This window comes from Corvus hawaiiensis, chromosome 8 (assembly GCF_020740725.1).
Source record: "Corvus hawaiiensis isolate bCorHaw1 chromosome 8, bCorHaw1.pri.cur, whole genome shotgun sequence".
NCBI classification, from domain to species: Eukaryota; Metazoa; Chordata; class Aves; order Passeriformes; family Corvidae; genus Corvus; species Corvus hawaiiensis.
This window is the reverse complement of record NC_063220.1, coordinates 24,067,059-24,080,600: the sequence shown is the minus strand read 5'-3', so window position 1 is coordinate 24,080,600 and position 13,542 is coordinate 24,067,059. Positions and strand designations below refer to the sequence as shown.

Here is a 13,542-nt window from a genome sequence, read left to right as displayed (position 1 = left end):
GTGGTAAACAGACTGAACATCTTAAGAGTTGTCTTTGTACATTGTCAGTGGGAGAAGGGAGGAAGGTGGGGGGAGGAGGAGAGTTCTGAAGGTGGTATAATTTTTTTTCTTCTTTTAGGTCTGTTAATAAACTTCTTTATATTCTTTCAAGTTTGGTGCCTGTTTTGCATTTCTCCTAATTCTTATCTCACAGCAGATAAACAGTAATGAGTATTTTGGACCAAACCACTACATACAGCAATCAAATCAAATATAATTTCCAAGAACTATAAATTAATAAGAGAAGAAGCAACAGTATTTTATGTGTATTGACATCTACAGAGTCAAAGTTCATAGAATACATAATTGTATAATAAAATGTTAAGCTATATAATCCCTTTGGGGGTACTCACAGAAGTGCTTTTGGGCTTCAAGAACCAGATCCTTTCCATCTACCTGGGTAAAACCATTCCAAGTTACACAGGGAACTGAACTAACACACAGTAGGATGTATAAATTTATCCTAAGTCGTGCTCCAGATATGAGCCCACTTTCAGAAATTTCAGGAGACAAAACTCCTGAGGAATACCAAAGATTTTGTCTCTCTGGAGTCTAATTGAAGAAAAGAGCTGAACCTGGGTGTTGATTCATTTAGACAGGATAGCTGGCCTCATTACTTTAAACATACTCAGAAGAAAGAGACAGAATGGCCTCTCTCTCTCTCTGTGGAGCCTCCTACTGTCTACAAGCCAGCACACGGAGCTCTGGAAGGCGAGAACTTGCACTTCACTGGAACAAAGTTCGCTAGGACAAATTTTTAATTCTGCTCACTTTATCAGCAGATATACATGCTCTGAGGATCTGAACCCCAATAGTTTTGGGGTTGTTTTTTTAAATATAGACTGTAAATACAACTAGAATGCCAGAGGTTCTTTCAGTTGGATTCCTGGTGAATACTTCTCTCAAGCTGCACTGACCTCAAGGTCTTTTGCAGACCTTTCTTAAGAAAGAAAATAAATTAAATTATTCTCCCAGATGGTGAGCCCAGCAACTCAGATGCTAATCCCCCAAGCTCACATCAGCCCATTCATAACACATCAAAGCACAGAACTTTTTTCACTCCCTAGAAAACATTCAAGCAAGTGGAAGAGCTAATACATGCTTTCTAAAAAAATTTTTGTCAATCAAAATGTAAATCATTAAAAGAGACATTTGAAGAGTGGCAGAAAACAGCCTGTTTCTTACATAGCTAACAATTGAGGAGACAAAAACCACCCCAAATTCTGAAGCTGCTGCAAACTAATTCTGTTATAAAATACTACTGGAATATATAGCACAAGCAATGGGAATCATATGGAATTTCTGTACACACACTGCTATAAAAGTCCAAATTACAAATATTTTGTAAGCTGTTTTTCTAGTAACTTTCCTGAAGTGTCTGCTGCACAGCAAGTAAAGGTTAACCAGGCCTGCAAGGAGGCTCAGGGCAGAAAGTGCATTCTGCAGCTGACATCAGGACTAATACTGAACCCATCAACAAGATTGTTACAGCTAACTGGTTTTCATTTAGAAGTGTGGTTTTGCTTCCTTTCCTCACAGTGCCCTTTAGCAAGTTGGAAGTCAGGCTGTTTGTTTTATTGCTATGTGCTACAAAGAACTCTTACAGTTAAGGTGAACACACAAAGAGCGGCTCCTTACTGAATATTTATTGTTATTGGGAAGGGAGATTTTGTCATGCTACAGATCTTTAAATAGCCTTGCTAAAAAAGGAGAGATGAAGAATTTTATAGGTAAGCAAACACAGCTCCTCTGAACTTATGCAACTGCAAATAGTAATAGATTTGACAAACTCCAGTTCTCAGCAGCTTCAACCCAATACTTACATTTCAGTGTTGTTTTAGTACAGAGAAAGGCTCAGTCAAAGAACTAAACACCAGCCTACAAAATATCTTATTTAGCTACAGTAAGCTGTCTTCATTTCCTAAAAAATGTATTAAGCACTAAAACCAGAATCATGAGGGAGGCATGCATCTTGTTTTCTAAATACAACTAAGAAATAATGGCAGTGACAGTTAAAACCACTTTGTTGGATTCTTTTTTATCTACACATTAAAATTACGACTATCAGATATCACTAATGCAGGAACAAAACAATTTAAGTAGCTACAATCATCAAGGGTGGGGAGTTTTTTGAACTTAATAAATTCCATCTTATTAACAGAGATAAGGCTTAACTAGAAAGACAACTCATTTTGAGCACCAGTTAGAATGTAGTGGAGCAGAGCAAGCCATAGGAACTGTTACCAGTGATACTGATTTGTACAGTCTGCTACAGACATATTAATGTGAAGGGAGACATTAAGAACAAAAAGTGTTGAGGGAAATTTCTTCTCATCCTTTGAAGAGAATTCTTGCTGGATGCTGCAGCAAGAGGACTGGGCTTGCACTGGTGGGATATTTGGAGGAAGAAGATTACTGGTGGGAGAAGAAGACCTGTAAGAAAAAAGAAACAATGAGATTAAATGGTGGGTAAGAGCTAAATGATGGGTAAGAGCTGAAGGTTTCATTCTCACTCAGAGCAAGAGCATCTGCACAGGGAATGTTCTATCTGTTCACTAAAAAGGCCTCACATAGTACTGAGATCATTCTTCCCCCAGAAGAGAAATATTTTCTCACTGCCCGTATTTTTTGATTCAATATTGATTGTTTTAGTGTTGCTAAAGTCAGAGGTGAAAGTAAAAAGCGCCTCAGAGGCGAAGCTTCTCAAATGGAAGAGCTCAGTTATTTAATAATCTCTTCATTGATCTAGCTCAAATTAGGCTGTGACTCCAAAAGCATAGGGATTCTGGCAAGCCAAACTTAGGAACTGGGCACAGTAGCTTGAAGACAGAAAAACTTCCACTTGCTATTTTACACAGTAGGAGTAAAAAGGAAAAAAAAAGATTATCCATTATGCCCCAGATAGCAGAAGTAAAACAGAGCCAGGGTTGCTGGGGATTCCAGCTTCATGGGATCATCCAGACAATGAATAAAAAGCACACGGGTTAGAAACCAAAACAAATCCATATGCTGCCTAAGGGAGGAGTGCTAAACAAACACACAACAATCCATTAACATCTTTTTCTCTCCTCACAGCCAAGATGCACCCCACTAGAAAATGCTACTATGTTAGCTAATGATATTATTATTTTTAAAAATCTTTAAAATTAAATTCTCTAAAAATTACAAGCTATTGCTTCAAAATTATTTTCTAGGACTTCTGATGATTTTACTGTTGGCAAAAGAGGATAACATTTTTGCATTTCAGAGCTCCTCACTGAGCACACAGTTTCAAGAGTGGCAGAAAGAGAAGCAGATTTCCTCTCAAATATTTTCTGGAGACTGGATTCTCATACCGCATTCAATGCCTGTAGAAGCACTGCTTCCCAAGCAGGGTGCACACCAGAATTAATTCATAGCAAAGCATAGTCCACAGACTCTTTTGACAGACTCTGCCCTTCACTGACAGCAACAGGAAACAAGGAACCTGCCTCCAACATTCAGGGATAACAAATATCCCTGGCTTCCATATCACTTCTCACCTTGAATTCTTTGGTACCTCCTGACCCCATTTCACTGCTGAGTTCTCTAACCTGTTTTAAACCTTCACTGATCCTCGTCCCACCTTGTTAAAACTTTTCCAAAGGAAATCCCTTAAAGGCATGCCTACCATCAGCATGACATAGCAGCTGTATCACCTGCAAAATGCTTTGTTCCACCACACCTTGATTTATATTGAAATTTGAATTGCTTTGATGTGCAACTGTGAATCCACTACAAGGATCAAGCAAAAGAGTATTCACAGAGGTGAGGATTTGCAGCCTGTTTTCTTCTGTTTGTTCCAACAGAAATACATCCCTGAAGAGTTGCCAGTAGCCTACTGCATAACATTAAAACAGGTGTTACATGCAAAGACTATCAACTGTTTGGGCTTTCATTTAGGAATGGACAATTTAAATTAATATTAGACAGGGAGCAAAAAGGTACTAAATCTCCTGAGAGAGGCAAGAGCATGTGTCTTGGTTTGAAAGACAGATGTCTGCTAAGGAAGGCAGGAGCTTCCCTTGGAATGGCAGATGTGACCCCCCCTTCCCTCCAAGTTATTATAATTTTGAAATCAAGGGGCTTTTAGGCAAAGATGTGGGAAATAGGAATAACAGTTCTTTACTATTATATATCTATATGTGTATAACAAGGCAAACAAACAGCAATAATCATGGCAGTAACAGCAAACACAAACCCAGTCCCGGCCTTCTCGGCTGTCAGGCCCTTTCCCCTCGGGTGCAGTTCCGCTCGCAGCCGGCAGGGGCGCTGGCGGCTCCCGGTGAGCAGGGCAGGTGCGATGGTTCCCCCCCGGCTGCAGGGGGCGCTCCGGAGCGAGCTCGGGAAACCCGCGGCTCTGGTGCCCTGGGATCCCGGGAAGGGATGGAACAAAGGCTTCACAAACCCCTGGGCAGCTGATCCCGGTGTCCGGCTGGACCCTCGGGAACAGCAGGCTGGAACGGCAGGCTGGAGCGGCAGGGATGCGCACAAATCCCGGGTGGCAGACCAGGTGTATCCAAACGGGGAACCCCCCGGAGGTCTGGGCAGGCAGGGCGAGCACGGCTACAACGCAGCGAAGGCTCGAAGCGACGGCGGGGCAGGGCGGCCACAGCCCGGCTCCCAGCGGGGCAGGGAAGGAGAGCTTTGGAATCCCGGGGCTTCTCCAGCAGAAGGAAAAGCAGCCGAAGAAAGCAGCCTCTCTCTCTGTCCAAACACCGGGACCGACTGACCGCACACCCAGGTGAAACAAAAGCGTAGCCAGATGCACCCCACCTCAATGGCTAGCTCTTTTGTTTTTCTTAAGTACCAAGCAATTTGTCCCCCTAGCAACATGCATGGGGAAAATTCCTTTAACAGAAAAAAACCAACCACAGGAGAACTCTTAAAACCTCAACACCACGCCACAAGACTGAAGCAACAGAATGAAGTCTCTTGACACAGGCAGCACAGCTCCCTGCATCTGCTTCGACAGAATTACAGCTCCATCTCAAGACTCAACAAACCCTCCTCCGAGGCATTATATTATATATACATTGAAATTTGATGCTTATTAAAGCATAATTCAAGAAGTTCACTGCTATTACTTGAGACCCACACCTGTCACCCCCAAATCCGTCGGCATGTTAACTGCCCTTAGGTGTCATAAGAAATCAAATAAATGGCTTGGTGAGACAATTTCTGTACATATTCACTTCACATTTAATGGATGTTCTTGCTGAGTGCAACTGGAACCTCTTCCACTAGGTCAGGGGCACAGGAGGGAGAGAGAACAGAAATGGAGGTGGGGAGCCACATATCGCACATGATTTCCAAGCACCCTTTCCAACAACACAGCATTACCTTGGTACTAACCAAAAACCTTAACAGGCACAAAGGAATTCCACCTTGAGTGGCAAGTCTACTATTTTGTTGTTCATTCTCCTCACTGCCAAACAGATGACTGAAATGCCAGTTTATTTTATTTGGGGGGGATGATATTTGGATTTGAAAAAAAATTCTTTTTTCAATTTGTAGTAACCAGGAAACATGCAGCTGAACCTGCAGGTCAGAACTGACCAGTGCAATCAGTTTCTATGCTACTCACCTTTTACAGAGATTCTAGTCCCCTCATTTTATTAGCTTTCTATCACTCAGTGGAATCATTTGGATGTACAACGGGTCATACTTGCAAATAGGGAGGTTAGGAGTCATGCCATTCTGTAAGCTCCGATGTCCCAGAAAAAGCAACCACTATATCTCACTGACAAAATTTAATTAGGTTGCATGATATGATTTTGGTCTTGGGGTGGCTAGAGGGGCGGCTGCTGTGAAAAGCTGCCAGAAGCTTCCCCCATGTCCTATGGAGCCAATGCCAGCCAGCTCCAAGATGGATCTGCACTGACCAAGGCCAAGCCCATAAGTGATGGTGGTAATGCCTCTGGGATAACATATTTAAGAAGGCAGGAAAGTCAGTGTACAGCTGGAACAACAGCCAGAGAGAGTAGAGAATATGTGAGACCCCAAAGTCAGTAGAGAAGGAGGAGGAGGAGGTGGTTCCCCTGCAGCCTGTGGTGGAGCCCATGGTGCAGCCCATGGTGAGGCAGCTGTGCCCCTGCAGCCCATGGATGTCTACAGGGACAGAGATACACCTGAAGCTATGGAGGAACCTCATGCTGGAGCAAGTGGATGCCTGAAGGAGGCTGTGACCCTATGGAGAGCCAGCACTGGGGCAGGACCCTGGCTGGACCTGTGGCCCCACAGAGAGAGAGCTCACACTGGAGCAGATTTGCTGGCAGGACTTGTTGCCACATGGGGATTCACACTGGAGCAGTTTGTGAAGAACTACAGCCCGTGGGAAGGACCCACACTGGAGAAGTTCAGGGAGGACTGTCTTTCATGGGAGGACTGTCTTTCATGGGAGGGACCCCACACTGGAGCAGGTGAAGAGTGGGAGGAGTCCTCCCCTGAGGAGGAAGGAGTAGCAGAGACAATGCACTGGCTGTGGCCCCCATTCCCTGTCCACCTGCACTGCTGGAAAGGAGGCAGTAGAGGAAACATGGAGTAAAGTTGAGCCCAAGAAGGGAAGGGTGGGGAGGCAAGGTACTTTTAAGATTTGGGTTTATTTCTCATCATCATACTCTGATTTGATTGGCAATAAATTAAACAAATTTCCCCAAGTCTCTTTTGCCTGGTAATCAGAGAGTGATCTCTCCCTGTCCTTGTATCAACCCAGAAGCCTTTCATTGTATTTTCTCTCCCCCATCCAGCTAAGGAGGGGAGTGATACAGCAGCTTTGGTGGGTACCTGACATCCAGCCAGGGTCAACTCACCACAAAAATGGATTCTGCAACTTCTGTCTCCAAATTTCTCTTAAGAAATTTTTAATTTGTTACGTTTACTATGCTGGTTTCTCACATACATGACAAAATCCTGTAATGTATTTTACTGCATTTTCAGCAACTTTGGAACAAAATTTCCTTTTCCATTTAAAGGACAAGTCTACTCAACAGAGAAATCATATTATAATATCAGCTTACTATTCGAAAACATCTTCAAGTGTAATTTTAAGTGCAAAAAAGCTTTCTTAATGGACTACAATAGATGTCCAATGTGCTTTCCTATTTCACATTCTGCAAAATTAACATATACAGGAACGTGAGCTGAATTCCCTGATCAAATGCTTTGTTAAGTTCCAGCCACTTAATAATGACAGAGCCCAGAATGGAGAACTTCCCGTGGATGTTACTGGAATCACAAAGATTATCTATTTCCGTACTCCCAGCTTCTTTACTGGTGGTGACACTGAGGGAAACAAGAAGGATTCAGCATAATTTTCAGATTTACATTGGCACCAGGTTTTTCAAAAAGTGTATTTGTTGAGGTTTTGGGGGATAGATAGTGGGAAAAAGCCACCATATTGTGCCCCTTCTACTATATTAAGACTTGTACTTGGCTTCAGTAAGTTAGCATGCTAAATCAAAAACTGAAGAAGGAAACACACACCTTCCATAAAAAGAGGCGTACTGTTCCAGTCCTTTGAGTGTTTCTTGAAAAGAAGAGGGGGAGAAAGTACCTAAAACAGCAGGAAGAGACATAGATCAATTCATAACCTTTCAATATTTTGCAAGTCTGGCCTCTATATAGTTTTTTTAATGTTTTTTTTTATATTAGCCAGCAACTGTTGCCATTTCTCAAGGTCCAAAAAACCTCTTAATATTAGACAAATACTCATTCACTTGCCCTATGACAATACCTTCAAAATTAAAAATAGTAAAAGTACCCAAAATGTCATAAAAACTGGAACAATACAAGTCAACTTCAAGTTTCATGGCTTAGTACAAATATGTAGTATCAGATATTTGGACAAGGATTTCAGAATAATCACATGCCATGTGTAAGATGAGAGATCATAATGTGCCTTGACTGCAGAGGGATTACGCTCCGTAAGATTTTCTGTCTGCCTTACTAGAAGCATCAAATACACACCACACACATGAGCAGACATGCACAGGCACTTCCTACAGTTGTATACCCCTCAAGTGGAGGGGCAGAACCAGAGTACTTCAAACTCCTTCAGCACAATGCAGAGAATTCAGCCCTGTGAGAGTATGATTTTGTACAGGATTTAGGCCAACCAGTCTTGAAATCCTTGGCATATAAACATTTTTCCCCTTTCCAAATAAAAGTCCCAGATTAAAAATAAGGCCTAAATAATAAAACCCTACATAGCATTTCTATGCTTGATACATTACTTATAGCAGTTCTTACCAAGTTGTATGCAAAAAATAAACAAAACCACTAAAGGAGGCAAGGAATTAGCAAGTTTTATATGCTTCTTGACTGGAAGTGAATTGTCCAACCCAAGGTTTCTTATCTGCCCTAATTCACATGCAGAACAATAAATCCTTCACAGTATCACCAGGCAAAGTAACTCTAAAAAATTACTGCTTAATACTGTACAAGTCAAAACTGTAAGGTGATTTTCCTGTAGTGGAAACTAAGTATTTTCTATAGATCAGTGCTACAAAATTGGAAGATGCATTTTCAAGACTACATATTTTCTGAAAAAAAAAAAAAAAAAAAATCTAACAGAAGAGATAAATATCTGCAGAAAAATCCTAAGTTTAGTAGAAATAACTGAGTAGGTGGGGGGGTGTTAACTCTAGCAATTAACAATAATTTTAAGATTGATTTGACTATTTTGGACAGTAAATACTAATCAAGACCTGAACCACGCATAAGAAATAATTCCTAGGATCCTATTTCTCCTTCTATGACAAATTTTACAAGGTCATCCATGAATACATAATACATATTTAAATTACATGCACTGAGTTTGAAGCAGTGAAGCCACAGGGACCCTGTGGCACAAGAGTAAAGGCTGGGATATTTGAAGACAAAAATATATTGAACAAAAGCACAGCTGAAGTCACTCTGTGCATAAAGTGAGTGCTGAGCTGCATAAGGTCCTAGGAGTGAGCCTATACATACTTAACTAATTCCTGCATAGGTTTTGTTTTAGTAGCTTTAGACTGGAAACAGGTACACAAGTAAAATAAAACCATTACCTCCCAGTTCCACTCCTAGCTGATTGATAATATATTAATTTTACATGCACTGCTGCTGAGTTTTTCTATTAGGGTACAGTTGAGTGATTCTGTAGAGGTTTAATAATTTGTATGGCAACATAAAAGTGCAATAACAATTCACAATGAGTTCTAATTAGTACTAATGAACTGAAAAACTGAACAGGTTGAGATTTTTACAAAATAAATTCAAACCTAAAAATATCTGTACTCTTATAAATTAAAAAGATCGTCCAGAGAAGGAAAAAATCCAGCAATGGGGTCGGTTCTGCAAAGCAGTTACTCTAAGGAGAAATGCCTCTGTAGAATTCACAGTAGAAATCTGAACATTTCAGAGCATTGTTAATTCTTGCTAAGTGTTCATCAAAAGATGTTGGAAAACTTTCCAGGTACATTTATAAAACAGAAATTCCTAAGCATCAGGATATAGTAAATCACAAATAATCATACAATTTTTCTGTGTCTGCACAGATACCAACTTCAAGCCAAATTCTCTCCCTCTCTGAAAGAAACAGAGAAAATGGTTTTTTTTTCTAGTGCTAATGGGTGAATTACCTGACAGCCACATACAACAGGATTGGGGATTGAAGAGGAAGCTGCTGCTTGTCTTAAATGGAGAAGAAAAATGCAAAATAGCTGGACAAACAGCAGGTATTTTGTCAGAAGCTATACCTGCCTCCAAGCTTGTTTAGCTTCTAAACCCGAGCCATGTCTCCAGCCTCCATTTTTACAGTGCATCAGAAGTACAAAAGCTAGAGGTGACCAAGAGCCTCCAGAACACCTTAAAGTTTGTGTGCATTATGTCCCTTGCCCAGGAGGGTGTGGATGGCAGAAGGTGGGGACAGCAAGGAAATCACCTCCATGAGCCCTTGAATACACAGTATGGTTTGAGACCTAAAAATTCTCAAAGAGTTGTTTACCAGATTTAGTCTACTGAGGAACGTTGATATTCATGCTGCTACCTTTCACTGACAGACTGGATTTCTGAGTGCAGTGTAGGAAGCTGAAGAGTGATTATCTCCAGTGTTAAGCCCTCAGGGTCTCATGACACAGGAGCTTTTCTAGCAGGCACAAAAGCACACACCAACACTCACCAGACACACCTGACAATATCAATGGCAGGAACTAATTTTCTGTTTAATATACATGCACAGACATCCAAATACACAATTAGCAAGATGAAAACCTGCTTTATTCCTTCAATATTAATACATTCACCTGAAAATCTGGAAGCAGAGTCTTCAGTACCAATCTAGAACAATTTCCTACAAATTCAGGGCACAAGAGAAGACTAATTGCCATTAGCTTTACTTAACAGGGTGAGAGAGAGAACCACACACTCTTACCCTGAGCTAAGGGCCACTGAGGCCTAACAGGTTTGTTTCTGTCAGAAAACAAACCATTTCCTTTGGGAAACTATCTAAAGCAGCACCCCCAATAAGGTTCCTTTTCAAACAGCATCTATCATCAGAAATCATGGCTTGTTCTTGATACCTCCCTTCCTGTCCATAATTTCCCATGAGAAAATTCTTCCTCTTACTCCTCAGCATAACCCTTTTCTTAACAACCAAAGTAGGCAAAGCCTTCATATTCCTCCAATATACTTTGTTCTTAAAAAATAGCATCCTAAAACTAATTTCACGCTTCTATCGCTGCCTGAAGAACTTCCTCCTCTAAGAACACATTCATATGAGATTTATTAGGGAAAATTTCCTCTCTCCACAGGTGTGTGTGATGTCTCAATATAACCTTTCCTAGATATAGGTGTTAGGTCTAATTAAGTTTTCTCTAACAGCACAAAGTTTATGCATCAAGTGTCACACCAGTTGTTTCTTTCAGCTATGATTCTCAAATATTTATGAACTAATACTCGTGACACAGCTTCTAGAAGACAAAATGTCTAATTTGCACCTGCTTTATAGTAAGAAATTCAGACACTGAAGGGATCAAGAATCTTTCAAGGTTACAGTATATGTCAGTAGCAGAGAATATAACTCCAGTGCCCTGCTGCCCTCTATTCTGTAGTCTTTACATTATGTGTTAAATATCTCTTGCACTGTGGACACAGAGTACTTCCCACCACCTCCAGTCAGAAAAACTTGGTTTCTTTTTTCTTTTCAAATTACACTAAGAAATATTAAACTGTCTCTAGGGCCTTACACAAAATTTAGTGAGCAGTATGATTTTCCTCCTAGATTTCCCCCTTTTATTTTATTCAGAATTAATCCTTCTACCTTTACTGCTGAGTCACTCTTAATGACTTACATGCTACAAAAGCTTTCTGTGTTTTCCTTTATTTTCTCTTTTCCTTGCCCAGGCCTGATTTTTCCTTTTGTCTATAAGTCTTCCTGCCTTCCTAAGGTCATGGATGTACACCCTTGAAAATTCATACCTCTAATTCTATTAAAACCATACTGTGTACTCTGAGGGTTAAAAGAAACAGGTACATTTGACATCTTAAATTTTATGAATTTTTTAAATGAATACACAAAAAATTAGTAACACAGATACTAGTAATATCTGTAATGAAGAGGAGCAGCTAATAAAGATGGCATTACTCATTACAGAACCAGTAACCAGAGGAATTAAGTTTAAATTCAGTTTTATTTAATTAAATTTAGTTTACCTCTAAAACTAAAGTTCAGTTGACAGAGAAAGCTTTATTTTCTGATGCTGTCTTGGCCCATTTGGTCACAGTCTCTAGACAGTGGACACAGGACAGGAAAGTCATGTCACACAAAAAGATTTCATGACCCTCCTGCACCATCACTGTTCCCTGTTCTTACACAGTCCAGTAGCTCAGGGGGCCTCTGTGCACTGGGGAAACCCCAACCGGGATAAAGGACTCAGCGTTACTGTATGCAGGTAACACTTCTGACATTTGCAAATCAAATCAGGGATCCTGAGAGCTCACAAATATTTGCTTCTACCTTAGAGATTCTCCTCTCAAATTCAGAGCTCTTAGCATCTGATTAGCTATTTAAGACATTTCCACCAGCTCAGTGTCTATTCAGTGCAGAACACCCCTGCACAGCTCCTCAGAATTTCTCCGTCTTCTCTAGGATACTCTTCATAAGTGAGACCCTTTTAGCTGTGATCATTTAACTATCATATTTTCTCAATGCTGGTTTTGACATTTGTATAAGAAGAGCATAGCAGAAATAGAAAACAATTGTCAATAGCTTGTCAAAAACATACACTTCTAAAAGCCTGAAAGATCACTAGTATTCATTCCTAAATGGAAAAAAACCAGGAATCTGCGTGACAGGCAAGTAGGCAGGAGAGTACTAGTTATGAAATGTAATCTCTGAGCTGACTTGATAATGTTTTTTATGTTCAGTATGTACAATACTAATTGGTCCAGAAAAAAAAAAAATTATTCAAACACGAAGGAAAAAAATCCCCTGTTCCCTCATCATTTCTGCTAAGTCTTGTTTTTTCATTTCCCATAGTTACTGTTACTCTTTCCTCTTCCTTTACTTGTCATATTATGATTGACTCACAAGAATGCTTTTTCTATTGCTTTGATTAAACATTTACTCCCTCTCCTTCCCTGTATTTATTTAACAGAAATATTTCATTTCCTTGTTGGGCTTTTTCCTGTTAAGTATTTTCCTTTCCAGTAGTCCATCTTAATTGCAATTGTAGTGAATTCTCCAAAGTGCAGTCTGTGAGATCACAACAGGAATCTCTGCATGAAGAACATGACATAAAAATGTATGTTATCAATACTTACCTTTCAGTCAAACTACCTCATGCTTGTCCGCAGTCACCACACCAGTCATCCTTTTCTGGCTGATTCATTTGAGTAACAGTCCTACAGAATCTCAGACAAAGCAGACGCCTGCATGACTAATACCCCTGATCACTTTCACCTCCTTGTCTTTTCCCTGCTCCATCCTTGTTGCAGCCTTCTAACATAATAGTTTCTTGACAGAAGAATTTGCCACCAATGTTTCTTCACTGACACTTGTAAGAGTAGGCTGGAATATACCTCAGCTATACCAGATTTCCTCCTTAAAGGTTACAGTGCTCCTTTCCACAGGAAATCGTAGCATAAAATCAAGTAATCAAAGCCAATAATTGTTTGAGACTAGATATATACATATAACCAACATTTACATGAAACTACTTCTTTGTTTAGCTATACATTCTTCCTTTTGAACTAAGATAAAGTAGTCATACTATTTACAGGGAATATGGCAGCTTCTTCTATCTCATCATGGCTCAGTTTATAATGTCTACTACCTATATGCAAGTCCAATATTTTCCCCTTTTCAATATGCTTCCCTAAGCAGATTCTCCAAATATTTCCTGGAAAGAATAAAAAAAAAAAAAGCAGGGGGAGGAGGGAGGAGAGGAATGGGACCAGCAAGCCAAAGCTATTTTCCAGCAGATGGTGCAACAGGGAACTGAA

The 13,542-nt window shown here is 40.3% G+C and overlaps 1 long non-coding RNA gene across 1 annotated transcript; it reads right to left on the bottom strand.

Annotated features, from left to right (window-relative positions):
• Positions 1 to 1,669: 1,669 nt before the first annotated feature.
• On the bottom strand, positions 1,670 to 13,118 carry LOC125329628. The gene is made up of 3 exons (XR_007205223.1): positions 12,862 to 13,118; positions 7,543 to 7,612; positions 1,670 to 2,472 (listed from the first exon to the last, which is right to left on the bottom strand). It is a non-coding gene; the product is annotated as an uncharacterized LOC125329628 (long non-coding RNA).
• Positions 13,119 to 13,542: the final 424 nt, after the last annotated feature.